The sequence below is a fragment of the Oncorhynchus clarkii genome, chromosome 27 (assembly GCF_045791955.1).
Source record: "Oncorhynchus clarkii lewisi isolate Uvic-CL-2024 chromosome 27, UVic_Ocla_1.0, whole genome shotgun sequence".
Lineage (NCBI taxonomy): Eukaryota > Metazoa > Chordata > Actinopteri > Salmoniformes > Salmonidae > Oncorhynchus > Oncorhynchus clarkii.
Genome location: NC_092173.1, coordinates 21,610,843 through 21,637,119, shown reverse-complemented (window position 1 = coordinate 21,637,119; position 26,277 = coordinate 21,610,843). Strand labels below are relative to the sequence as shown.

The window sequence follows — 26,277 nt, the reverse complement described above, 5'->3', positions numbered from 1 at the left end:
ACTGAAGACAAAAGAACAGCTGGATCAAAGATGTTAAACAAATATGAATGGACCAGAATGGCTTCTTATAGACATTCAATAAATGACTTTAAAAAAAATGAGATTGAAGGGTATTTCAGTAGAATATACATATCTTGACAGTGCCTAATTAAACATAGAAGCATTATTTGTTATGACACCAACTCATCAGAAATTCTTATGGTGCAAGGAAATATGCAGAGGCATCCATAAAGCATGACTATTGCAGACATTGCATGTTATCAGAAGGGGTGGGTGTGTGTGTGTGGCGGGATGGGTGGGTGTGCAGGGCGGGGTGTGTGCACTAGCTAAGCTCATCTCAGTAACACAAGCTGGCTAATTAGCATTGCCCTCTCATTCCCTTTTGAGCAGGGGAGGACAAGTGGGAGACATCATATTTCTTTGTTAGAAGCATTGTGTGTCCCCTCTGACCACAGGAACCACAGGAGTTCTGACCACAAGGGGTCACAGAGTAGACAGCATAATCCACCATCCCCACCAGCCCCCTGTGGGAATGGCCACCAGCTAGCTCTCCCTTCCCTTACAAAACCAATGCCCTCAGCTCAGACAACACTACTGGCATCACATAGACCTACTGGATCATCATTTACTTTAAGCAATAGTTAGTGTGAAGTTATATTTTCAGGCTACATGTCTGCTTGTCCCAACTCCAGTCAGAAAACAGATGTTATGGGAGAAACAGGTACGTATTGCACAGCTCTTTGAAGCACACTCTGATCTCTGGCTGGTTGCACTCTGAAGACACAGCAGAGATGATTAAACTGGATCCTCTGGTGTACTACAGCTTTAATTAATAGACTCACATTACATATTATTTAGACAGTGATTAACTGCCTTTACATCTCTCCTTTATGTTGGGTTTATTAGCGAAAATAAAGCCCTGATCTGTTTTGGGCTTTGTCAAAGTAGCAGAACAGGTCATTTGAATAATTGGTCATGCATCGGTGGTCTTGATGATGGAACAGTTTGTTGTTGTTGTGGGGTTTTTTTGTAGCTGGAACAGTTGGTTCCCGACTACTAGTATTCTCCATGATCCTGCCTCTGAAGGTATGTGATGATGCACTCCCTCCCTAACGAGAGAGGTCGCTTCCACACTATGAAAAGTTGCCCCGGGTAGGGGAACAACAGACTGCAACTGCTTAAGTCAATTTGAAGTGGCTCGGTAAACAAGGCGTGGGGAGGGTTGAAAACAGCTTAGGCTACTCACCAGATATCAAGCTCTGGTCTCCATGGCAGATATCACATGGGTATAGGCATCCCGTCCCTCTGGCAGTCAGTCACAGCTCTGGGAGTAGGACGACGCCCACTGGCATTAGAGAGAAACACCTAGAGGCCTGGAAACACAAGATAACATCTCTGGTTGAAACAGTGTAATTGAGGCTAAACTAAGTTGATGCTCAGAGCCATGGGAACTTTCCCTGGCTGATTGAACACATTGTTTGAGGTTGGTCATCTGGCCACTCAATATTCTTAGAAAAGAAGACAGTACTCCCAAAGACAAGCAGTGAGACATTCATAATTTAATTGACATATCTACTCCTTCTAAACCTGGCAGCTTTGGTGAGATGTGAACACTGATCTGATTATGAGACACAACTGAAGAAAGAAACACAAACAGCAGGGGAAAAAAGTGAGTTCCAGATAGAATGACTATGTCTGTGTATCCCATCATGAATATTTCATTGCATTATTGTAGCTGAAGAAGAACACAGTGTAAAGAGGAACATTGTGAAAAAATGTATTATATTTTGACAAGAGCTTGGAATCTAGTATCCCTGATTCTTCTTCTTTCCCGGTGAAGCTTTTAAAAGAGAACAGAGGTGATTCACTTTGGTGGCTTTACACCCATAAACTGTAGCGAATCACCCCTTATGATAAATCACCAGACTCCATGAGAATGTACACCCGTGTTAAAGACTAGCTTAGGAAACTATTTTTACTGATAAAACAACTTCAGAGGTATTGCCAAGGTTGTCTTCGGTTTTCTCTCTTGACTCCAAAATGTTAAACAACCTACGTAACATGTTACAAGTCCGGCAGCAGAGGAGGTTCCATGTAATGCTACATAGGTTACCATATTGCTCTCATTTGTCTGCACAGAGCCCCTCATTTATGAAAACAGAATGATCTACTCAGGGTTACCATCTATTTGTATTTAGAATGGGGTTCCAGGGTTGTCACCTCCAGCTATTCATTCATCCAATTAAGTACTGTATTTATGATGGAAGCTTTTTCTGGGTGTTACTTTCAGTCCCACCTTCTGTAATCCAATTCCACTTAGAGACTTTGCATCACGTAGGAGAGAAGGTTACAAGGAAACAATGGAAGACTGACTGTGGGTGCCCTCAAATGTCCTTATCTGTCATTATTCAGAAAGCAATTAGAACAGTAAACACTTGGAGGGTGATAATTCATAATCATACCCTCATGCATGTTATCTATTCTAATTATCTGCATCTGGCAGCTATATTTTCAAGTCCGTCTTCGAATCTACAGCTTTAGTTATCCTTTGTAACATTACAGTGGTGTGACAAGTGCAGTCCTTGGCTGGTGCATGAAGTTGTCATTTTGTTTTCTAACAACATGTCCTTGGCTTTTCCACAATGGGCTTAACAACAGATATCCCGTTTTATCACTGTCTCTCAGCCACCCCATCCCCTGGCTCACACTGATAAGTCCTATAGGGTCAGCTAAGGACAATTCTTCCTGTCTGACTTTATCTCCAAGTCTCCTAGTGTCCTTCACTGTATCAAAGCAGCTCCTTTTTCATTTTCCCTTTTCCATCCTACAGATTTCCACCTTCTTTCCACCCACAAGTCCCTCCTATGAAGTAGAAAGATAAATAATCCTTCAATGCTGGGCTACTTTTGGCCAAAGGACAGATTCTGTCAAGTAGTTATCCGACAATGTGCTTCTTCTCCTTGACTGAGACAGCCAGATGTTAGAAAGGCAGTCTTTCCCCTTTGTTTCTCCTCGTCTGCCAACCCTCCTACTAAGAGGACTGCGGTACGACAACTGGCCATAGTGTGACTTCTCTCTTCTTCTCTCACACTGTTACATTCTGACCATCAATCACGCTTAACAGAAGAAGCCTCACTTCACTGACACACTTTGTCTCAGGTCGATAGATAGGCACTGTCTGTAACCAGATGTCGATTATCCTGATCAGGAAATCTTTAAGCCAACGTTTAAAACTTTAAAAAGGCTTAAAGCTAACTGTGAATAATGTAAATGTGAAATATGGTGTATAATAATGATTAATTTATTTGTATATAATTGGTATGCTGCATCCAAACAAACCCTGTTGATAAGAACAAAGGCATCTATGCCTACAATTGGGAAATTTACATTTTCAATAACGGCATAGTTATTCTGCCTCGCAGTAGCTCCTGCTTCCGTTTCTGTCAGAGAGAAAACAGACAGTGGATTTTCATTTACTGGGATATTGGCTCTTCCTAATGAAGGTAAAACTAAAAGGCCTCAGGTGATAGTCTGTCAGATCCTGCTGACCTCATTTAAGGACACAAAAAAATGGCTTCAAGCCCAAATCAATTATAGATATTTTTTACCAAATACATACTGTACATAGCCTACACACTGTAGGGAGCCTATACTCTCCACCTCTCTGAACTAACCCGTCCAAAAAATAGGACCCTGGCCTCATTGTCTCTCACTAAATGGGAAATCAATTTCTAAATAACCAAGTGAGGCACATTCTGTGTATTCATCACGGAATGTCATTGTTTTTCAATCGGTCTAGTAAAAGGTCTTGTTTAGATTGTCACATTTTAGCAGATGTCTTCCTCCTCATCTCTCGCTAACTGCAGTGATGACGGAGCCTGAAATGAAGACAAGCAATAAAGCAGCAGCTCCAGCTGTCACAAGACCCTGAAAGGACATTCTCAAAGTCAGGATGACTCAGCACTGGACACAATGAGCCATTTGATCAGGGTCCAGTGATGCTGGTGGGGGTATTATGGTATAGAGTGACAGATTATTTTGTATATATAGTGTATGTGGACACCCCTTCAAATGAGTGGATAGCCACACCCGTTGCTAGCAGGTGTATAAAATCGAGCACACAGCCATGCAAACTCTATAGACAAACATTGGCAGTAGAATGGCCTTACTGAAGAGCTTAGTGACTTTCTACATGACACCGTCATAAGATGGCATTTTTTCAACAAGTCAGTTCATCGAATCTCTGACCCAGTCAACTGTAAGTGCTGTTATTGTGAAGTGGAAATGTCTAGGAGCAACAACGGTTCAGCCTTGAAGTGGTAGGCCACACAAGGTCACAGAATGGGACCGCCGAGTGCTGAAGCACGTAGCAACAGTCACTACCGAGTTCCAAACTGCCTCTGGAAGCAGTGTTAGCACATTAACTGCTCGGGAGCTTCGTGAAATGACTTTCCATGGCTGAGCAGCCGCACCCAAGTCTAAGATCACCATGCGCAATGCCAAGCGTTGGCTGGAGTGGTGTAAAGCTCACCGCCATTGGACTCTGGAGCTGTGGAAATGCGTTCTCTAGAGCGATGAATCACGCTTCAACATCTGGCAGTCCGACAGACGAATCTGGGTTTGGTGGATGCCAGGAGAACGCTACCTGCACCAATGCATAGTGGCAACTGTAAAGTTTGGTGGAGGAGGAATAATGGTCTGCGGCTGATGACATTGTAAACGATTCTGTGCTTCGTGGTAACAGTTTGGGGAAGCCCCTTTCCTGTTTCTGTATAACAATGCCCTCGTGCACAAAGCGAGGTCCATAAAGAAATGGTTTGTCGAGATCGGTGTGCAAGAACTTGACTGGCCTGCACAGAGCCCTGATCTCAACCCCATTGAACACCTTTTGGATGAATTGGAACGCCAACTGCGAGCCAGGTCTAATCGCCCAACATCAGTGCCGGACCTGACTAATGCTCTTGTGGCTGAATGGAAGAAAGTCCCTGCAGCAATGTTCCAACATCTAGTGGAAAGCCTTGTCAGAAGAGTGGATGGAGGCTGTTATAGCAGCAAAGGGGGGACAAACTCTATATTAATGCCCATGATTTTGGAATGAAATGTTCGACAAGCAGGTGTTCACATACTTTTGGTATTTATTGTAGTTATAGCAAAGGTAAAGTCAAGCTTAACCACAATGTAACAACAACACCATTTTCCAAAGGGCATCTACTACTTGTTCAGGCTTTTTTACTGTACATGTCAGAACTTTGGATTAATGCAGTGGTGTACTTTAAAGTACTACTTTTTGAAAGGATGCCACCGAAATTAAATTGTTTAGATACCTGAAATCTGTTTCAAAGCGGTCCCTCTCATTTGAAGATAATTACATAGCAGAAAATATGTCTTCCTAATGACTTACAAAGTGCTAAGTGTTTTATGTCATACGGAATGCTTGGTGTAAGCTGGAAGACAAACAACCTCTGACCAGTAATGATTACTGAGGCCAAGCAGCCATTTTGGGTAGATGTTGTGCTGATAATCCACTATAGTTCCCAATGAGTCCCAATAGGTAAGTCAGAGGGGCAAGGTGGTTGTCAGCCCGATCTTTATTTGAAGTGGAACTAGGATATGTTTTCCCCTGAAATTGCTTGTAGGTGCAGTTTGATTGGTTAATAGATTTTTTTATTAGCTTTGACCAACCTTTGGCATTAAAGGTCAAGTTAAAGCTAAGGGCTAAATTGCTAGCCAATCAATAGCCATCAATCTGGTGCAGGGCCAGGGGGCAGGGTTAAGAGCCCTGTAGAGGTCTCTACATGAAGGTATTTTACAAATTGCATCCCAAGGACAATTTGGATTCTTAGTTATGGTTAGATTGAGTATAAATCTGTATTTTGCTATACTTGTGTGTCAGATTTGGCACATACAGAGAATACTGTCTTCTCCTCTTAACTTGAGGAGTATGTTTAACATTTTTCTGGCACTGGTGCCCTTGGAACACTCTAGAGAATGATTCAAGCAGGCATCAGCGATATTTCAGCCAAAATCTTGTAAACCTCTGCCAGTAGGTCATAGCTTACTTCAAACACAAACACCCCGGCATGGTAACAATCCAAAGCATCTGTTTAAATCATCTAATGAATCGTTACAATAAATTAACATAATATCAACTAATTTATGTGCAATTTATAAATTATATTCACTAGTTTATTCTGTGAGATATGGGAAATGATCAATTTAGCATATAAGTTAAAAGAAAAGGGCCTCATAGTTTTTGAAAATATTAAAGACTGTTCTCTAGATGTCTCTGGGGAGTACTGTTTTGGCCTCAGAACTTAGCATGCGATTGAGTATGTCTATAAAATGACTCTTTCTCCCAGTTTACAGTATGGTTATCCCCTGGGTAAGTTTCAAATTCTACAACACTCTGTCCTTACGTATATAAACCAAGTTACATTTTCATGTAAGAACAAATTGCTTGAGAGGATTATATTTTACATTTACCTAATTCCCAGAAGATGCTTTGGTAATTCTATACAGATTGTGTGTGTAATCTTTCCACAGGCCGGTCTTTGAATGTTAAACGCAAACTGTGGTTAGTTCTATCCGTACCACAGTGATGATACCTGGCATAGTGTGATTTGCAGGGAGATGCTCTTGTCAGATCAATAGGCCAAAAATGCATCTGGGGTATCTTGACATTTCAAACAAAATCGCGGCCCTTAATTGATTTTTGATCATTAGTGGAAATACATTACAGGGGATTGTTAAACTTGTGCTTGTGATTACATGCACAGATGTCAGAGAACGCATGCTCCAAATATGACTGTTATGCTTCTGCATTAGTACCAACCGGTTGGCTACTTAGTTGTTCCCAGTAAATACCACTGCACCACCACAACCACCACACGAACACTAACTAATAAAGCTATTTAATTGATCAGCATGGATGTATATTGTTCCCTACTCTGTCCTCTCACAAGGAAATGTAAGACCCCCTGGTTTGATATTAATACTCCTGTCACATTCCACCAACTCAGCAGAAGTGAATGAATGCAAAACAGGTCAGGACGAAGAGTGGTAGGAAATAAGATTTATTGTACAATTCTCATTTTCATGGCCCAATGGATGAATGCATGGATCAATGAGAAGAATCAGATGAGATCAGCCAGAAGGAGGGAACTTTTGGTCATAAAGAACAGTCTTCTGTGATGTCCTCTGAGGCTTTATAATCTGGACTGTTGTCTGAATGTGTGGTCGGTTGCATCAGCATGCTTTCTGATCACAGTAATTAAATCACACTTTCATATTCAACTCTGATATAATAAGTCGGGACAGTTCCTGTACGGTTACGACTCCTTTGCTCGGCCCATTGAGCTTAAACCTGAGGATGCAGCTCTGCTCCATGATATTTAAGTGATTTTGCGGTTCAGTGACTCCTTATAATCATATGGCGTGGTGCTTCTATTTCCAGGAAAATGTATTTGTTACAGAGGGCCAATACATGCAACATAATTTGACATGCGTTCATCTTTTTCAAATAATTGAATCAAGTGCAATATTATGCAGTCCCTAATGTATAGCAGCCTATACTTTCAACTCCATCTTGTTTTTGTTCTTACACTACAGACTATGGTGTAAATGTACCCAATAACATGGGATTTATTTTACACACTGACATAGGAATGGATTTCCTATTATTATTTAAATTATGGTTTTCTTCATAAAAAGCTATTGTGCTATCAGTCTTTAGTGGCAAAAAGACATTGCCCCGCATTCACAAATTCATATATAGAGATTACCAGGGCTTAGTGTGACAAGTATTAGCATTAAAAAAGTGTCAGACATATCCTGTTACGTACAATCCTTTGAGCAGGGACTAGTTGTAATTCTGTTCAATTAATAGAATAATTGAAAACAACTCCAGTTGACACCATCCCTGGGTAATTCTGGGGGTTAGTCGATGGTGTCCCTGGGGATGGTGGATGGTGTCCCTGGGGATGGTGGATGGTGTCCCTGGGTAATCCTGGGGGATGGTGGATGGTGTCCCTAGGGATGGTGGATGGTGTCCCTGGGTAATCCTGGGGGATGGTGGATGGTGTCCCTGGGGCTGATGGATGATGTCCCTGGGTAATCCTGGGGGTTGGTGGATGGTGTCCCTGGGGATGGTGGATGGTGTCCCTGGGTAATCCTGGGGGACGGTGGATGGTGTCCCTGGGGATGGTGTCACTGGGTAATCCTGGGGGATGGTGGATGGTGTCCCTGGGTAATCCTGGGGGTTAGTCGATGGTGTCCCTGGGGATGGTGGATGGTGTCCCTGGGGATGGTGGATGGTGTCCCTGGGTAATCCTGGGGGATGGTGGATGGTGTCCCTAGGGATGGTGGATGGTGTCCCTGGGTAATCCTGGGGGATGGTGGATGGTGTCCCTGGGGCTGATGGATGATGTCCCTGGGTAATCCTGGGGGTTGGTGGATGGTGTCCCTGGGGATGGTGGATGGTGTCCCTGGGTAATCCTGGGGGACGGTGGATGGTGTCCCTGGGGATGGTGTCACTGGGTAATCCTGGGGGATGGTGGATGGTGTCCCTGGGTAATCCTGGGGGATGGTGGATGGTGTCCCTGGGGATGGTGTCCCTGGGTAATCCTGGGGGAAGGTGGATGGTGTCCCTGGGTAATCCTGGGGGATGGTGGATGGTGTCCCTGGGTAATCCTGGGGGATGGTGGATGGTGTCCCTGGGGATGGTGGATGGTGTCCCTGGGTAATCCTGGGGGATGGTGGATGGTGTCCCTGGGTAATCCTGGGGGATGGTGGATGGTGTCCCTGGGGATGGTGGATTGTGTCCCTAGGTAATCCTGGGGGATGGTGGATGGTGTCCCTGGGTAATCCTGGGATGAATGAAACAGAATGTTGAGTCCCAAGCAGCTCCCAGACGACCAGACTGGTTGAGTGGGAAATGAATGACTTTCACTGTTTCTACAGAAGGACGTGCTATTTTAAGATGTCCCCCTCCACAGTCAGTTATCCTTCATACAGTAGTACTCCTTTACTGAACACTGTATTCTAACACAGAGCCTCCAGCATAGCCCCAGCGTTGCCAAATGAATGTGACAATTTCTGTAAACAAGGGCCAAGAGTATCAACTAATCCTCCTTGCTGATGAAGACAGATATTTCTCCCTGCTCTGCTCTTCGAGTCTCTGTATGTAAACAATGTCAGAGCTGCTCCTGTGCTTTGTCAGAACTGTCACACTGACAGCCTGTGCTACTGCTCAATACTAAATCATATGCACAACACCAACCAACCTAAGACAAGCTGGGTGATGCTGCTGGGAAGAAAAAAAAAACAGCTTCTCATGTCTTGTCCACATGAAAAGGCAAAAAAAAACATCTCGCTGCTCTGCAATATTCATGGATTGTGTAATTTTGAGTCGTCCACTTCTATATTTATTGCATTTTTGTAAAAGCACATGGGTTTTGTGTCTTTCCAAGACAAAAAGAAGAAGGAACACAGAGGTAGAACAGAGTCTGCTCACTCTGATCTGATAATTAGCAATACACCAAGCAGGAATAAAGCCAGCTAATATTAAAGTAGAAAGTAGAGCTAGCGACAATCTGATTTCCCCCCTATCTACTTATTCTCCTCCCACACACTTGCTCACAACACCGGAACAGGATCTGGAACGTTCTTCAGCAGCCGTATTACCTTTGTCTTCAAGTTTGCAATCCAAACTAGTATTGTTTATGTTTTTCCCAGCTCACAATTGAATCAATCTCAGTTAAACTCCTCTAGCTTCCCACTTGACATAGCTAGCTACACAACGTGTGACAGAAATATGAGATAGTAATAGACGTCACATGAAAATTCAACATTACTGTAATTATTGGCGCATCATAGTTTATGTGGCTCATATATAATGCAAGTGCCTCCCCCCAAAAAAAACAAATCCCCAGCACCCTCAGTGCTAACTCCCTACCATTTGAGAATTAATAATACAGGACAAGATGCATTGGAAACTAGAATGAGTCCCTTAAGTGCCCATGTGGTCTAATTTGTCTGAGTAAAATTGAAATCACCGCTTAAATCTTACAGTGAAAAACTGTAACTTTGAGGATGCTGCGGTTCTCTGAGTTTAATTGGGTGGTAGCTTTCATGTACTTGACAGTCATTTCAAAGGCCATTTCACTTCAACCCACCACAATATTCCCTAAGATGTTATTGAAACAGAGGTGTCGGTTTAAAAGACGGAAAAAAGCAATCGCCTACTTTTCTATCATAGATCTGATTGCCCCCGTTTTCAACCCTTTATACAGAGCTTAACGTCTTACTACCATTGTACTGTATTCTGTATATGTTCTGTCGATGCAGCTGAGGCACTCTACAGTACACCGTATTATCCTGGTTTTTATAGGCAACGTAGACTACAAGTGAGCCTCCTCTTTATAAGAATTCATCCAGTAGTATCATCCCTCCTGATGCTATGCACTCCACCAAACATATCTGATCCATCCTACTCAGAAAGGATGCAGCATCTCAGTAGCGCTCCTCAGTCTAAGTCCTCCAGGTGCACTTCAACAGTAAACATATGTAACAGAGCCACAGTCAAGCCAGTTATCTATAATGGATTTGGAGGAGTGTGAGGTGGAACAAGTCACCTCCAGGAGGTTATGGTGGGCCTTTATGAAATGTTAACGTGGGACTCTTTGAATATGCTCATTGTTTTTTGTGATTGTGTTATACAGGGGTGCAGCTATAGAAATTATTTTACTCTTTATCAAGCCTTCAGAGATTCCCTCAAACAGTGATGAAAAAACAGTCGCTTCATCAGAATGAAATGGGTTATGTTAAGTATCCAGAACAGATTTGGATGTGAGAGCTTTGGGGGTTCTAATCTACTCTGTGGGGCTACAATATAATGTGTTTGCACCTGCGACTCTGCGCTTGATGGAAAGCAAAAAACAAGCTGTTTCATTCTCGTACTGTATATGACTTGGCATTAATATTTCCTCAGATTGTAATAGTTGTTATCCATATGTGATTTGGATAGTGAGGAAGTATAAACTCAGTTTATTAGGTACACCCATCTAGTACAGGGTCGTACCCCCCTTTGCCTCCACAACATCCTGAATTCTTTGGGGCGTGGATTCTACAAGATGTGGCATTCAAACTTTGCTCAATTGGTATAAGGGACCTAATGTGTGCCAGGAAAACATTCCAGAAACCATTTCACCCCCGCCACCAGCATGTACCCTTGACACCAGGTAGGATGGGGCCATGGACTCATGCTGCTTACGCCAAATCCTGACAGGCAATGTTTTTCCACTCCTCCATTGTCTAGTGTTGGTGATCGCGTGCCCATGAGACGCTTCTTCTTGTTTTTAGCTGATAGATGTTGAACCCAGTTTGGTCGTCTGCTGCGAAAGCCCCCTCATGACAAAGACCGACGAGTTGCGCATTCCGACATGCCGTTCTGCAAACCACTGTTGTACTGCGCAGTTATTTGCATGTTTGTGGCCCACCTGTTAGCGCGCACAATTCTTGCCATTCTCCTTCAACCTCTCTCATCAACAAGCTGTTTTTGCCCCCAAGACTGCCACTGACAGGATGTTTTTTGTTTGTTGCACCATTCTTTGTAAACCCTGGACACTGTCGTGCGTGAAAAGCCCAGGAAGCTGGCCGTTTCTGAGGTACTGGAACCTGCGAGTCTGGCACCAACGATCATACCACGCTCAAAGTCGCTTAGGTCACTCGTTTTGCCCATTGTAATGTTCGATCGAACAGTAACTGAATGCCTCAATGCCCGTCTGCCTGCGTTATATAGCAAGCCACAGCCATGTGACTCATTGTCTGTAGGAGGGAACCATTTTCGTGAACGGGGTGCTGTACCTAAAAAACTGCTGTTTTTTGTTTAAAAAAAAAACAAAAAACAAACTTGTTCTCAGTTGAAGCTGATGTTTATCTCAACGAGAAGCATCTAAAAAATACAACAGAAATAAAACCACCAAATCACCTTGTAATTTCCAATAAAAAACATAACAAAATAGACCGTCCAATCGATGATACGAATCATGGATGCTATGCTAGACAATCAGAGATGAACACAGCACAACACAACTCCCCCCTTTTAAACTAGGCATGAAAGGAGGTGATAAAGTCTTGAAAGTGAGCAGGATGAGAGCGCACCAATACAGCCCGCAGAACGGTTGCTGCAGTGACAGCAACTGGCACTTGTACAGTACTTCAGTTGGGGCCAAGAAAACGTGTGCCACCGGTAGTGAACCACTCAAGGTGGCATCAATGGCAGAGTGGGAACATGCAGGAGGTGGCACCTTCCTCAGTTGCCTGGCATGCCAGCGAGAGCCGTCAGTCAGTTAAAATTTAGCTGAGCCCAGCTGACATTGAACTTGACACGGTGTTGACAAGAAGGTGCAGAGCTTGTCTGCATGATGAGGTCGTTGCACCTTGACTCAATCCCTCACTTGGATTCCAGGAAGCTCTGCTCTTTTTCTTTTGTTGTAGCGCTCCTGACTTTTACGCTGTTGGCCTTGCACTGCTGCTTTGAATTTCAAGGCTGTCGGGTTGCCAATAAAGAGAGAGAGTCTGTGTAGGGGCAGCTCTAGTTCACGTCCTAACATCAGCTTGGCAGGAGAGACTCCGTTGGTGGAGTGGTGAGCAGCTCTGAAGTGTAGCAGAGTTTGCGACAAGGACTCAGTGAAGGAGCGATCCTGAGCTAGGTGAGCTCTCAGTCCATTTTTCAGGTTTGATTGTACGCAACCACTAAGAAGCGTTGGTGATGTGGCACATTGTAGAGTTCACCGCAAATGTTCATAGATATGTTCCCATGGACTGGAGGGCCAGGCTAGTGGCTGCAGTGGTGGCCCTGTCTTTCCACTGACAAGACATGGAGCACAGTCACGTACTAGCCCTTCGATATCATGATCGATGACCAGCCACCACACCAGGTCCCGACAGCACAATGCCAAGGTGGCCCTCATGAGTCATGGCTAACAATCATCCTCTTTGGCTGCTTGGTATGATGGTGCAGTTTCCACGAGCCAGGCATGTGTCATTCCAACATGACAGCTCATGTTAAAACCTGGCATATGGTTGGAGTTCCGACGGGAGCTGTGCCAGCCAGACATTGGCTACGTATTCCCGCAAGGTCGTGAAGATGGGGTCGTTGGCTGATTCTTGGGTCAGCTCCTTGATCGACACTGTCTTGGAGAGGTGAGTGTAGGAGATGGATGATGTCCTCCTCTGAGTCAACCCAGGCATAGGTGGAGGCTGTGGGAACTTAGCGCAAAAGGAGGTCAGCCACCACATTGCCCCTGCCCGGCGTAAACTGCAACTTAAAATTATACTGCTGGAGGCGATCTGACCAGTGGTACATGCGGAGGCACTTGGGACCCGACCCGAAGGTAGACATCAAGGCTTTGAGGGCCTGGTGGTCGGCGCGCAGGGTGAAAGAACGTCCGTAGAGGTAAATGTGCCACCACTCGCAGGCCCAGATGCATGCTAGCACCTCCCTCTCTCCAACAGAGTACTTCTGTTCGGTAGGGCTCAATGCGTGAGACACGAAAGCCACTGGCTTCTCAACATCATCCTAAAGCTGAGAGAGGACGGCTCCCACTGCTGTAGCTGATGCATCACAGGTGACCAGTTGGGCTGGTGAGGTTAACGTGGGCCAAGACAGGTGAAGTGGTCAGCAGTGTCCACAGTCCACAGCAGTGTCCAGGCCCAGTGCACATCCTTCTTCAACATCTGACGCAGAGAGGAATTGTAGGTTCTGGGACATGATGGATGGTTTCCACATTTGACTGCAGTGGCGAGAGCCCTCGGGCTGACACGCGGAACCCTGCAAAGTCGATCTCTAGGACGGAGAACAGAACAGTGTGAGGTTGTGTTGACTGAGCGCTGTGAAGGCTGCTTGCAGACGTTCGTCAGACAGCCACTCCAGCGACCCCAGCAAGGATGGTGGATATTATCTTCTGGAAACAGCACCGGGCCGAACTGAGACCAAAAGGCATCCTTGTGTAGCGGAACACCCTGATATAAGTGACGAAGGCTGTCAGGTTCCTACTTCGGGGGATACGGGAACTTGGAGGTAGCCCTTGCGAAGTTCCAGCTTTGTGAAGACCGTCGACCTGTTGAAGTGAGTGGTCTGTCCCTCCATGGTCGGAAGTGGTTACCAATCACTTATGACGGCCTTGTTGGCCGCTCTCAGACCCAAGCAGACCCGCAGCTCTCCAGACTCAACAATCCTCAATTTAGTGATGACCAAGTCGGACACCCAGTTGCTTCTGTAGATCCTTAGTGACTTCCTTGCGTAAAGCCAGTGGAATACGGCAAAGAGGTTGAATGACTGGAGTCACCGTATGGTCGAGGAGGGGGTTATGTGTGAATGCTGTCAGGGCACCGTCTCCATTGAAGGTGGGCCATTGCTCTTGCCATGGGGAGGTGACGTGCAGGATTATTGAGCCACTGTTGTCCAACAGAGAGAACCCCAGCGTCCATATCCATACAGGCTAAGGCTGGGTGGCTGGAGGAGCAGGTGGGACAAGAACTGCTCGTGGGTAGCCATGTTGAGGAGCGGCCCCTTCGCTCCAGTGTCTAGTATGAGAGGAATTCAGGAGTCACCTAGGTATACAGGACAGGTGGAAAACCCAGCTGGGTTTGAGCCAACAGTGTGATGACAGCAGGGGGTGTGTCTATGGAGCGTGAGCGTTGGTGCACGGGTGCCTGGGCTTGAGCTGACCTACACCACTTTGCAAAATGGTTTGTTTTCTGACATTATCTACATGTCTGTCCATGAGCGAGGCAGTCAGGGACACGTGAATTGTGTCCACAGGAACCACAGTTGGCACCTGGGTTCTCGTCAACTGCACTGAGGCACTCTCACTCACTGTCTGAGTGACAGCTACAGTCTGAGCACTGAGACTGCTGCACAGCTTGAACAGCACTAGAAGCATGTGTCTATGCCTCAGAGATCTTAGTTGCACAGTGGGCTACTGATGCCACTTGGGAAACTATGGCTACAGATTTTACTAAAGTCCGATCATCATCTTCAAGAAAAAGCCTCTTCCACATGAGTGAGCTTGAGATTCTTTCAATTAACTGGTCTCTGATCATTTCATCTCTGAGATAACCAAACTGACATGACTAAGCCAGCCCTTTAAGATCACTGATGTGCTGTGTCACTGACTCACCCACGTGCTGTGCGCGCTGCCAAAATGCAGCCTCTTCAGAAGTTTCTTTGCAAAATGTCCATCTAAAAGTTTAACAGTTGCATCATTTGTGTGCGCTTCCCCGAGTGTTTGGAAGATGCGCAGGCTCTCTGCGCCGAGACAGTGGAGAAGAATGGCCCTTTTCCTCTCAGGGCAGACCACATCCAGTACAGTAGCTAGCATGTACATCTCAAATGACAACTTCAATCTGTCCCATAGGATTGTTGGCTCGCCCGAGTGAAGATATTGAGATATTGTAGAAATACTTTCAGTTATCCTCGTTCGCCAAATGTTAGGTAAAAAAAACTTGTTCTCAGTTGAAGCTGATGTTTATCTCAACGAGTAGCATCTAAAAAATACAACGGAAATAAAACCACCAAATCACCTTGTAATTTCCAATAAAAAACATAACAAAATAGACCGTCCAATCGATGATACGAATCATGGATGCTATGCTAGACAATCAGAGATGAACACAGCACAACAATAACCAAGATCAATGGGTTAAAATTAGGAAGCACCTTTGACAGTATCCAAGCTAACTTCTTTTGGCATGCTTAACATCGATATTGGAGAACCGCGAGTCCCACACCATCAAGCTGCTACAATGCATTCATAAAGAGTCTCAATGAACCAGTGTGTGTACACTGGAATAGCCTGACTGCAACCAGAAATATAAGCATATCATTCCTGAGTTCCTCACACTTCACTGGCTTCCTGGAGAGTAGGCTACAGGGCTTATATGATGGTGAGCTGAGCTTATTCCCCAGCGTTTTCCCTCAATACCGGTACCTCACAAATTTGATCCTTCCTCACAGTCCGACACAAGTACTCCATTCCACTCAGAAGTTGCAGGCATTCTCGTTCTACTTTTGAGTGCAACAGTAGTCCCCCGTTGGACCTTCCTATTATGAAACAATCTAAGTGAGTTTGGCAGTGGGTCAGAGGCTAGTGTTGTTTACCACACAGCTTAACATGGGTACTGTGGAGGACACTGAGCAACAGCTGGGGATCGTGCAGTAAACCACAGAGAGTTTGTGACTTACAGTAACAGCATTAATATGATTAATTGAAGTCAACATGCTTGGTTCCTGAAGCCTTAACACTCAAAGCCTGCCATGCATATCTGACGAAAGGTCCGCGCCCTCCAATTTATTTGTTGAAAGGGGAAGACACGAGGTAACATCAGTACAGAAGGAATTTAATCAACCTCCTATCCAGATGCTTTAGTCTGGTTCTACTCTACAAGCAGACTGTTTCAGAGTGAGGTGCACATCTGAACGTGGCCACGGGTGCATGGCTAATTACCAATAAAGGAATCCTGCTCATATTACCATGACAACTTTTAGCAGAAAACTGTTTTGGTTGTCAATATACACTAGATGACTTACAGGGGGCTCTGTGTTGATGCCACCGTGCCACAGTCTTGGCACTCCCCCACCATTTTAAAACATTTTTGGGAAGCTATAGAAAAATGCATGTCTACATTCGTTTCTGCCACACATGTATTATATTACAGACACCTTAATGCATACTTTTAAATTATATAATGTGAGCTAAACATAAACATTTGAAATTCAAAAATATATAGTTTACTAATGTTACTGTCCCCACTACAACCAACAAATACTTAAATACTGTACATGTCATTTTGTCCTTGTGATATTTAATTGAATGACTGTAGAACTCCATTCATTCCTATGGAGGAATGTTCCTACTGGGTAGTGCCAATATGGCCGACCGGAGGCCTCAAAGCCTCTCAATACATAGCATCAGCAATCCAGAGTTTATATACAGTGCCTTCAGAAAGTAGTCATACCCCTTGATTTATGACACATTTTTTTGTGTTGCAGCCTGAATTCAAAATGGATTAAATATATTTTTTTCTCTACACACGATACCCCATAATGAAATTGTATTAAAAATGAAATACAGAAATATCTAATTGACATAAGTATTCACACCCCTGAGTTGTGTGCACTGTTAGAATCCCCTTTGGCAGCGATTACAGCTGTGAGTCTTTCTCGGTAAGTCTTGCCATACATTTTCAAGACAATTTAAGTCAAAACTTTAAGTAAGCCATTCAGTGTCGTCTTGGTATGTAAATTCCACTTTCACATTATGGGGTAGGCCAGTGACACAACATCTCAATTTAATTAATTTTAAATTCAGGCTATAACACAACGAAATGTGGAAAAAGTGAAGGGGTGTGAATACTTTCTGAAGGCACTGTACATTATTGGTGCCCACATATGTAGGATCTTAATTTGATCACTCTTTTGTTGCTGAGAATTTTCCTGCAGAGCAGGAAATGCAAACGTGTAGTGTATTCAAGGTTTAAAAAGGCTTCTAACATTTGTAATTTAATTATGAAATCTAAAATGTCAGTCTCCACATAATACTTCACATTTGCTTTTGGTGCAGGTTTATTTTCCTACCGTAGAAAACTGGCTCAAATTAAGATCCTACATCTGTAGGTATTTCATATGAGGAGAGATCGGACACATTTTCAGATTGGATGCTCTCTGTTAAACACAATTTGCATTCCAGATTCCGATGTATTTTTTAAAAAGATTTCTCTTTAAATGTATTTCAATGATGTAGCAGCAATTACCAGTAATGCTGCTGAATGCTTGCCCTGTGGGGAAATGTGTGTGAAACACTGGGCTCCTTCCTCACCTTTGTCTTTTGGAAAAGGATTTCAGCAGTCAGAGTCACAGTAACAAAGTGATTAGAGCCATTATCGATCCATGTCTTTGGGTATCTTCTCTGTTCAAAGTGAATGGACTACGCCTCAATTTGTTTCTTTAGCTCTCCTGATGACTGCATATTTTCCTAAAGCTATTCAACGACAAACAGGATTTAAGAACTGCTCAGCAGCAGTCAGTCGAGCATAGAATGGGGTACAGGCTGTCAACATCAAGGAACGTATTTTCCTACATATGACTCAGGCACAAATCTATTACGCATGTAATCATACGATCATATTTTCTGAAAGTGATCTAGTGCTTGTGGCAATCTGACAGCCTTTAGTGATTTCACAATACAGGCCTTGCCAGATGGAGAGGAAGGCATTTCACAAAAGCAATCGTGTGCTACATAAAAAAAAGAGTTCCTTGAATATTTGTGCACCACAATCAGTAGTTAGTATCACATCATGGATTGAATGCACTGTGTAAATATGATAGACTATCATAGGCAGGTACAGTAATTGTAGTAAGTGTAAGGGCTGTGGGTGATTACATTTGAACATTAAATGGAGGCGGCTACCAGCTTGCTAACAAATACCTAAATATATGTCAAGCCTTGTCTCTTCACAAGTTCTCCTGCGGTGCTTTATTAGATGTCTTGGAAGGCTACGTTAAAGTTTCATAATGTCAATAAACATGCACATGCAGGGCTTGTTTGAATTCCCCTAACACTTTTATTCAGCAAGACAAGGAGGTGTGTGCCCTTTCCCCAAAAAGATAAACCCTTGGGAAGGTTACATCTTCATCTTGGACTTGACCCTGGCTAGCCAGCAGCACAATGCTTTCATGATCACAGGCAGACTTCTGTGCAGTCTGAAGAATATGTTTCCTTCATAGGGTAGACTGAGTAACTTACGTTATTATGATATATGAACGCTCCATCCTATGACCCTTGAATCCTTATTCTTATGCTCGCACCGTAGCACCATCTGAGGCAACACTTCACTTTGTTATTTACATATTGCAGTAATAATCCTCAATATTCTTTCCCCCATTCACATTTGTTTTCATATTCCATTTGCTTTTAGGGCTACGTGAAGCATGCCCGATATAGGCAGAGTAGTGTAAAGTATAAATTAAACATTAGGGCAGCAAAGACAGAGTCCTATTCAGTGGCCACATGCATTTTGCTGCCATTTTAAGTCAGTCAGAACATAGAGAAATAAAGCAGAAGGAATGTATCCAGCCAGACTGAAGCAAGTGACTATAAATGGGCAGCCATCAGAGAGGTCCTGAATAATTGATAGTTCCTCTTGTTTTGCAGCACAATGAGGAGGCTTTATGTCCTACACAGAGACCAGGGTGTTGATTATGCTGTTTCAGCGTGTCATGTTTATACTCCTCATTTGCATATGTATTACATTTACTTTATTTGATTTCTGAATTTTCTGGCATGAGTTTATAATTAATGCATCTGTTACTGATTCTTGAGTAATTACAGTATCAACATGTCAGGTGTCAGAATCCACCAGATATGTCTGGAAACTCTTCACACAGGGGTGTCTCAGGAGAGCCAACTTCTCTATCTCAGGAGAGCCAACTTCTCAATCTCAGGATAGCCAACTTCTCTATCTCAGGAGAGCCAACCGCTCTGTCTCAGGAGAGCCAACCACTCTGTCTCAGGAGAGCCAAACGCTCTATCTCAGGAGAGCCAACTGCTCTATCTCAGGAGAACCAACTTCTCTATCTCAGGAGAGCCAACCGCTCTGTCTCAGGAGAGCCAACCGCTCTGTCTCAGGAGAGCCAACCGCTCTGTCTCAGGAGAGCCAACTTCTCTGTCTCAGGAGAGCCAACCGCTCTGTCTCAGGAGAGTCAACCGCTCTGTCTCAGGAGAGCCAACTGCTCTGTCTCAAGAGAGCCAACTTCTCTATCTCAGGAGAGCCAACCGCTCTGTCTCAGGAGAGCCAACCACTCTGTCTCAGGAGAGCCAACCGATCTGTCTCAGGAGAGCCAACCGCTCTGTCTTAGGAGATCCAACAACACGGTATTCTAAGCCTTTCTGCTGAAATATGCTCTGCCAAGGTTAATACATTTTAGCGATTCAAATTTTCAAAACAACAGATAAATAAGATGGGGAATATTTTAGTTTAGCATAATCACTAGGGTATGTTTCTTCTGTGGAGGCAGCCATTTCCTTTCTTTTATTTTGTATCTGTCAGCAGCACCATGCTTGTTTAGCTACCACTGATCTGGTGTGTCTAACCCCGAGCTCTGGAACATTGACAGTAGCTACAACGCCTACCAAGCACATTACCCAGCTGCTCACCTGCACTGCACCCAAATCCAGGGAGAGCATTGAACAACAAACTGTGATGATACAGGAACCCAAGACAGGGATAGAAAAGTCCTCCCCTGTGCAGCTTTTAATATTGTGTCATTTTTTCATTATTTCCTTCCTGGTCCCTTGTGCAAATTAATCTATTTAAATTAGGCTATTTATTTAATTAGTAATTTGTCTGTTTTCACCAGACAATCTACTAAGCCATTGGTAGCCCTGTTTAAGGTGTACAGATAACAAATCCAAGAGGAAGGTGGCTTCTTTTATGTTACGCATAATTATAAACAGCCCTGGTAAATGACATGTTCATTTTTCAACCAACGCAACCGCATATTAGACACACATTACAGTCATTGTCACGCCCTGACCGTAGATATCTTTATATTCTCTACGTTTGGTTGGTCAGGGTGTGACTCGGGTGGGAAACTCTATGTTCTGTGTTTCTATGTTTTGGCCGGGTATGGTTCTCAATCAGGGACAGCAGGTCTATCGTTGTCTCTGATTGGCAATCATACTTAGGCAGCCTTTTTTCCTTTGTATTTTGTGGGTAGTTGTCTTTGATAGTGGCCTGTATAGCCCTAGTAAGCTTCGCGGTCGGTTTTGTTGTTTCTTGTTTTGTTGGCGACATTTATAATAAAGAAACATGTACACTCGCTGCACCTTGGTCCGGTCATTTTCAAGTCGATTTTCGTGACAGTCATTTACTGCAAGCAGCCATTGAGCCTTACAAACCTCAATAAATTGGACACATCCTTGTTTATGTCCATATCATTGTCTATGGAAACACATGGCTCCAAAACAAAGCTTAATATTACAGGGTAGTTTCACTGACAAATGAAGGTACGATGGAATCCTGGGTCCATTACTGAATGCAAGGCGTAGAAACAGTATTTACCATACATTAGAACGTAATCACCACACTAATGCACCATAATGGGGCATAAATATGGAGGGTCAGTCAAGTACACATGCAATACACCAGCTGCAGTCATTCTCCCTATAATGTAAAAGCATAAGCCTAGACTTAGTACAGTGAACTAATCAATCATTGACAAATAGGTTTGTTGTTTGTTGTTTGATTCTCTTGCTCTTTATGACTTTTTGGAATGTACTGTATTTAAATTGTACTGTATTCACTTTCCTTTTGTATTGGACAGAGTATCTCTGACTGAGTGCCTAATCCCATTCACATTAATGATGACAAACAAGGTTTATCACTGCAGGAGGTTGTCAACTCAGGAGTTGTAGGCATGGACTAAGGTACTGACACATGAAAAATGAGTCAAACAAGTACTCTGTAACATCAGTGCTTACTAAATTATGGTTATTGTGATGGAATACCCCTTTCAGAAAAGCAAACGAAAAATGTTAACATTGATTCACTCTGCTAAATTGACCTTAACACTGACTATTAACTTTCACCGTGTCCAGTCTATGTGTTTGGAAATGATTCTATTGAAAACAATTCCCTGGTACAGTCACAGTACAAAGAGGTCTGGCTCAGCCAAAGACTTGTAAAAAACAGGAATATTCTATTATGGTTTTCCTAGTATGTTTTGTTGGTAAAAGTTGTTAGGACATGCAACTGTATGCCCAAATAATCTACAAATAAACACGTTTAATAGGATATCCCTGTTAATGAAAATTGTCTGTTATTACGACTCTTCTTAGCAAACTGCTCTACCAATTGCCTCCCTAGTGTGTTTGAGACATGCACGCTATTTCATGAATCCATACTTAAGTAGGGGCCTACACATTCCCCAAAATGGTCTTCATTGTGTGAGTAATCGGGGTGTTGTTTGACATCTATTGTTTATAGCCTACACACCCTTGTTTAATTACAGTGTAAGAAAATAAGATAATTGTTGAAGCCTTCAACTGGTGACAACTGAACTGTTGTCATCAAAAGATGTGAAAACAGACATTTACATGGACAAAAGCTATTCAATTTTTGTGTAATGATGCCCCTATACTAAAAGCAACATAATTCCTAACTATAAGCGCTACCCCTGTCAATTCCCTCTAACCCTCCATCGATCTCAGGCAGACAGGCACTACAGGAACAAATTGTATCACTTCCGTCACACCGCAACCCAATCTAACACAGGAAATGAAACTCCAGTATTCGTGTTATGCTTCCATCTCCGTATTTTACACCGATTTACTAAGTGATTACAAAGACGTTATCAGTATTTGGGTCATTCAACGAAATGAGTGCCTTTTCGTCCCTTCCATATTTTAAATAGAAATTGTCCACCAATATTGATTTTTATAAGTGTGTTATATCAAATGAAGTGCCCTTTAATATAGACCACATGGAGAAATGAACGAAGGCCTGCTAAAGTGCCCAAATTCTGCCTTTTGACATGTCCCTCTGTCAACCCCGTGTCACTTCTAGGAAAATTTTAACCCACTTAATTAAAAAATGTCACGATCCTTGTAAAGCCCAAGTTATTTTGTTGCTTTGACAAAGTATTTTCTGAAGATTATTATTTATTTAATGTGATTAGTGATTTATTTATGTCTGTCCCTCATTTTAAGGTCAACCCTGTTACGTACACTGAACTCTCGTTTTAATATGGGTTTAATATGAAACTATTCCTCTTTTTTTTAATTCAAAAGAAACTTTGAACATCTAATAGTTAAATCATAGAGTAAAAGCAGATGAGCTGGTTCTACTCTTCCTGTCAATTTTCTGGTGTTTTTGTGGTGGAAAACTGAGCAGGTTGAGCATAACATGTCAACCCTGGTAACCATAGATAGACAGGATAGAAGCTTGCATTCCATTGTCAACCTTGTTAACCATAGATAGACAAGATAGAAGCTTGCATTCCATTGTCAACCCTGTTAACCATAGATAGACAGGATAGAAGCTTGCATTCCATTGTCAACCCTGTTAACCATAGATAGACAGGATAGAAGCTTGCATTCCATTGTCAACCCTGTTAACCATAGATAGACAGGATAGAAGCTTGCATTCCATTGTCAACCCTGTTAACCATAGATAGACAGGATAGAAGCTTGCATTCCATTGTCAACCCTGTTAACCATAGATAGACAGGGTAGAAGCTTGCATTCCATTGTCAACCCTGTTAACCATAGATAGACAGGGTAGAAGCTTGCATTCCATTGTCAACCCTGTTAACCATAGATAGACAGGATAGAAGCTTGCATTCCATTGTCAACCCTGTTAACCATAGATAGACAGGATAGAAGCTTGCATTCCATTGTCAACCTTGTTAACCATAGATAGACAGGATAGAAGCTTGCATTCCATTGTCAACCCTGTTAACCATAGATAGACAGGATAGAAGCTTGCATTCCATTGTCAACCCTGTTAACCATAGATAGACAGGATCGAAGCTTGCATTCCATTGTCAACCCTGTTAACCATAGATAGACAGGATAGAAGCTTGCATTCCATTGTCAACCCTGTTAACCATAGATAGACAGGATAGAAATGTTTTAAAGATTGTTTGTGTGAAGCTTGCATTCCATTGTCAACCCTGTTAACCATAGATAGACAGGATAGAAGCTTGCATTCCATTGTCAACCCTGTTAACCATAGATAGACAGGATAGAAGCTTGCATTCCATTGTCAACCCTGTTAACCATAGATAGACAGGATAGAAATGTTTTAAAGATTGTTTGTGTGAAGCTTGCATTCCATTGTCAACCCTGTTAACCATAGATAGACAGGATAGAAGCTTGCATTCCATTGTCAACCCTGTTAACCATAGATAGACAGGATAGAAGCTTGCATTCCATTTTCAACCCTGTTAACCATAGATAGACAGGATAGAAGCTTGCATTCCATTGTCAACCCTGTTAACCATAGATAGACAGGATCGAAGCTTGCATTCCATTGTCAACCCTGTTAACCATAGATAGACAGGATAGAAGCTTGCATTCCATTGTCAACCCTGTTAACCATAGATAGACAGGATAGAAATGTTTTAAAGATTGTTTGTGTGAAGCTTGCATTCCATTGTCAACCCTGTTAACCATAGATAGACAGGATAGAAGCTTGCATTCCATTGTCAACCCTGTTAACCATAGATAGACAGGATAGAAGCTTGCATTCCATTGTCAACCCTGTTAACCATAGATAGACAGGATAGAAATGTTTTAAAGATTGTTTGTGTGAAGCTTGCATTCCATTGTCAACCCTGTTAACCATAGATAGACAGGATAGAAGCTTGCATTCCATTGTCAACCCTGTTAACCATAGATAGACAGGATAGAAGCTTGCATTCCATTGTCAACCCTGTTAACCATAGATAGACAGGATAGAAGCTTGCATTCCATTGTCAACCCTGTTAACCATAGATAGACAGGGTAGAAGCTTGCATTCCATTGTCAACCCTGTTAACCATAGATAGACAGGATAGAAGCTTGCATTCCATTGCCACTGTGATGCAAACAACAAGCCTCCACTCCCCTTGTTACACTGGGATTTATGGCTGATTTAAGAAGAAATAGTCAACTGTGTTACAGCCAACCCTGTTACTTTATTTGGCACTTAATGTGCATTTACCATAGTCATTTCTTTCTTTTAAATGGGGAAAAAAAAATGTATGCAGTTGAATATGTGATCTTTATGACAGAATGTTAACATTTTGAGAAATTCAAAGTATTTGTTGACCAAGTTACACTTCTCAAAAGGCACCTAATTGGTGGAACGACCCATTTACAGTGCCACCAGAAAGTATTTACACCCTTTGACTTTTTCCACATTTTGTTGCGATGAAGCCTAAATTTGAAATTGATTAAATTTAGATTTTGTGTCACTGGCCTCCACACAATACCCCATAATGTCAAAGTGTAATTATGTTTTTAGAAATGTTACTAATTAATAACAAATGAAAAGCTGAAATGTATGTATAAATGTAAAAGTATTCAACTGATTTGTGATGGCAAGCCTAAATTTGTTTAACAAGTCACATAAGTTGCATGGACTCACTCTGTGTGCAATAATAGTGTTCAACATGATTTTTGAATGACTACATCATCTCTGTACTTCACAAAAACAATTATCTGTAAGGTCCCTCAGTCAAGCAGTGAATTTCAAACAAAGATTCAACCACAAAGACCAGGGAGGTTTTGCAGTGTCTCGCATAGAAGGGTACATATTGGTAGATGGATAAAAAATGTAAAAACATTGAGCATGGTGAAGTTATTAATTACACTTTGGATTGTGTATTAATACACCCAGCCACTACAAAGATACAGGCGTCCTTCCTAACTCAGTTGCCAGAGAGGAAGGAAACCGCTCAGCGATTTCACCATGAGGCCAATGGTGACTTTGAAACAGTTAGAGTTGAATGGCTGTGATAGGAGAAAACTGAGGATGGATCAACATTTTAGTTACTCCACAATACTAACCTAAATGACTGTCAAGTGTCAGTTGTGCAGAGGTGAGGACGGAGTCAGGTGCAGGACACAGAACTGAGTAAATTAACATACTTTACAGCCAATAAATCCACGCAGGGATAACAAACTCTAACACAAAAGACTAACACAAAACCAGGAACAATCACACACAAAACATAATGAGAACCAGAGGGTTAAATAGGGAAATAATAATAACGTAATGGGAACCAGGTGTGTACAATCAAGACATAACAAATGGAAACAGAAATGTGGATCGGTGGCAGCTAGAAAGCCGGTGACGATGACCGCCGAATGCCACCCGAACAAGGAGAGGCACCATCTTCGGCGGAAGTCGTGACAATGACAGTGAAAAGAAGGAAGCCTGTACTGAATAAAATATTGCAAAACATGCATCCTTTTTGCAATAAGGCACTAAAGTAAAACTGCAAAAAATGTGGCAAAGAAATTAACTTGATGTCCTAAGTACAAAGTGTTATGTTTGTGGCAAGTCCAACACAACATATCACTGAGTACAACTCTTCATATTTTCAAGTATGGTGGTGGCTGCATCATGCTATGCTGGTCACCCGCAAGGACTAGGGAGTTTTTTGTTGTTGATTAAAAACAAACGGAATAGAGATAAGAACAGGAAAAGTCCTAGAGGAAAACTTGGTTC

General features: G+C 42.7%; 1 long non-coding RNA gene across 1 annotated transcript in view; it reads right to left on the bottom strand.

The window, feature by feature from the left end:
* Nucleotides 1–1,246: 1,246 nt before the first annotated feature.
* Nucleotides 1,247–26,277, bottom strand: part of LOC139385697 (uncharacterized) — a 91,359-nt gene continuing 66,328 nt past the window's right edge. Inside the window, exon 3 of the long non-coding RNA XR_011628986.1 lies at nucleotides 1,247–1,373. This is a non-coding gene — a long non-coding RNA (uncharacterized lncRNA). The remainder of the gene's footprint in view (nucleotides 1,374–26,277) is intronic.